Genomic DNA, 3,579 nt, shown 5'->3' on the forward strand with positions numbered 1-3,579 from the left:
ATTTATCCTTTGGATGGGCAAAGATTAAACACACATGAAGACATTTAGTCCATGTGATCTAATTCAACTGTGTAGAGACATTGTGTTGGCCCCAAACTCTTGCCCTCACAGGACACGTGAGCTATGACAAGTAGTTTTTCCTTTTGAAGGTTCAATATCTTTACATAATATATGGAGAATATAAGATATTTGTCCATGAGGTTGCCATGAAAGTGAAATGGCAAAATACTTCTAAAAGTGTCTGACACACATCAGGACTTTATTAAATACTTAGGATCGAGCTTCCCTGCTAATATTGTCAATAAAGTCACAAGAAAAGCATTATGTACAAAAATTAGCTTTACACTTGTGCACTGCTGGTGGGAATGCAGACTGGTGCAGCCACTATGGAAGACAGTATGGAGTTTCCTTAAAAAACTGAAAATGGAACTCCCATTTGACCCTGTGATCCCACTTCTAGGAATATATCCCAAGAAATCAGAAACACCAATCAGAAAAGATATATGCACCCCTATGTTCATAGCAGCACAATTCACCATAGCTAAGATCTGGAAACAGCCTAAGTGTCCATCAGTAGATGAATGGATTAGAAAACTGTGGTACATCTACACGATGGAATACTACGCTGCTCTAAAAAGGAAGGAACTCTTACCATTTGCAACGTCATGGATGGAACTGGAGAGCATTATGCTAAGTGAAATAAGCCAGTCAATGAAGGAAACATACCACATGATCTCACTCATTCATGGATAATAGAGACCATTATAAACTTTTGAACAATAATAGATACAGAGGCAGAGCTGCCTCAAACAGATTGTCAAACTGCAGCGGGAAGGCCGGGGAGGGTTGGGGGGCAGGAGGTAGGGGGGTAAGAGATCAACTAAAGGACTTGTATACATGCATATAAGCATAACCAATGGACATAAGACACTGGGGGATAGGGGAGGCTGGGGGACTGTCTAGGGCGGGGGGATAAAATGGACACATATGTAATACCCTTTGTAATACTTTAAGCAATAAAAAAAATAAAAATAAAAAAAAATCAATAAAATATATTTTAAAAAAATTAGCTTTAGAAAGTGAACCAATGTTTCCCTATTAATAATTTATTGGTTAATCATAGTTTTAGTTTACTTTTGACTTTTAATAAATTAGGGAAATACAGAAGTTTGTTCACTGTTAAGACTTACTAGATATTTTACTTTAGCCTCTGTAGACTCAAGTGACTCCACTGCTTCCTGTTACTTTGGAATTTTCTTTCCTTTCATCTCAGCTCTTAAGCTCACTACCTAGACATCTCGTAACTAGTATAGAATCACAGATGGGGCTTTGCAAATTTTACTGGAGTAGATCTGATCACTGGATTCAGTGCTTAGGTCAATGCCACATCTGCGTAATTACTTAACCTTTACCTCTGCAGGCAACAAGGTCTTCAACAATTAAACTGTCTTTCCCAAATTATCAACCCCTGAGCCCATCAGATGTACCTTGAGGAGTGACATACTCAACTTAGTCAATCCCTCTCTGGAATCCCAGTACATAAGCATATTCCCTTTTACAGTTAGCATCTAAAAATACACTTTAATGAATGCTAATTTAGAATGTTCTACCTTCAAAAAATGTACACTGACTATGAAACTTTTCTTTGTTATTTTATGAGGATATTATATGTTCACATAAATAAAAATTCCAGGAGGAGAGCAGGTTTCCAGTAAAACTTAATTTCATAGTTAAATTATGTCACGAAGACCCAGTTTCTCTCATCTCTTCATGGGCTCACTGGCCTCATGCTGTCTCCATACTATGGAATCTCAGGAGAGAGAGAGAGACAGAGAGAGAGAGAGACAAGAGAGAGAGAGAGAGAGAGAGAGAGAGAGAGAGAGAGAGGCCCTACATTTGTAGAATTTATTATTTCTGTGATATAAATACTCCCAACATGGCAGTTTCAAACTACCAATGTGATGTCACTGAATGCAAAGTGGGTTGTACAGCTCTCACTCTCACAAGGCAGTTAAGGGCCAGTTCCAGCTCACCTCTGTTGGTTGCAGCTCAGTGTTAATGTTTTCACATCTTGAGGGGCAGTTTCTCCTGGTAGCTCCTGAGGAAGGAGCAGGAAGTGTTTGCCAGTATCTCATGAACTCTGATTGTTTTACATAACCATGCTTGATGGAATTACTGGGGGAATAATTAAATTGGCTTAAGCTAGTCCAAGGCTATCTCCTTGATCTGTGGCCCAGGCCATTCAATTTCTCCATTTGGACAGAATGAAATGAAATTCCCATTCAGAAACAAGGAAACTGCTGATTTAAAAAGATAGATTCAAGAAAGAAGGGAAAGAAGGCAGGAGGGAGGGGGAGGAAAATTGACATCAAAGCATATAAAAAATTTTAGACTAAAGTATCAGCTCTATGAAGGAAGAGGCATTTCTGTTGAATGATAAATAGTAGGAACTCAACTATTTTGGACTGGATGAATGAGAAAAGTCAAAATTTTTACACAAATGGCTACTGGCTTCTTGTTATTGAAATACTCTTTGGATTTTGATACATGGACCAGTAGATATTAATAGTTTTGTAACTGCATATATTATTTAATATATTATAATATGTTATAGAATATAATATTTAATATTATTATATAATATTTAATGTATAATAATTATATATATCTTAAGTTCTAGTCTATGATTGGTTATACTAAGGTACTAGTATATTCTTCTGGTTTTTGTTATGAGAATTGGCCTATTATCATGTACCACTCGTCTATTGATGGGCACCTGGATTGCTTCCATAGTAAAATAAAAATAGTTCTTATAACCCATTTTAGGATGTTGATAAGCATTTAACTCACTGTGCCATCCGACACTGGAGCCCGAAGTAGGACTGCACAGCGGCCAGCCATACAGGATGCGGAACCAGAGGTCAAGCCTCCATGTCCATCAAAGGCACGGCTTCAACATCAGCAGTCACTACTGATTCCTTTAAGGCCTTTTCTGTTTTTTGAGAGACTTGAAATAATTTAGAAGTAGCAAGAAGATAGGCATCTTCTTTTTATTTCCTCTCAATGTAGCATTTTTGCAAATGTTAAAATAGCTACTCAATTGTTTTCTTCTTAGCATCCTGTGTATTTTGTGGACTGTGTGGAGATTAATAGCAGCCTGCAGTAATCTGTTGTCCTTTGTGGGAAAAGCTATGCTGCTGTTTCTGGAAAGAAATAATTGGTACGTAGCTTATAGAGTCAACGTCTGGATTTAATGGAGCATAAAGGGGTGGTATTTCTCATGAAGGAGGCATATTATCCGTTTAAACAGCTCTCAGTCTTGCACATAAATTAGGCCTTCGACAAGCTCTGGAAAAAGAGAAACCGCACAGTAATGAATTAACATGCTTGCATATTCCTAACAAAGGAACCATTTCTTCTGAAAAGAAGAGAAGGCTCCAGTGTCTCTGCTACGTTTGGAAATCTAAAATTAATTATTGACTTTTCCATATTGTTTGCAACCACTTTGTTTGCCCATTTATTGTAAGGTGTATATATGGTAATTGTTTTACGGGAGCTCATAAACCACAGACTGCAAAT

The sequence above is a fragment of the Myotis nattereri genome, assembly GCF_964212035.1.
Source record: "Myotis nattereri genome assembly, chromosome: 12".
Classification (NCBI taxonomy): domain Eukaryota; kingdom Metazoa; phylum Chordata; class Mammalia; order Chiroptera; family Vespertilionidae; genus Myotis; species Myotis nattereri.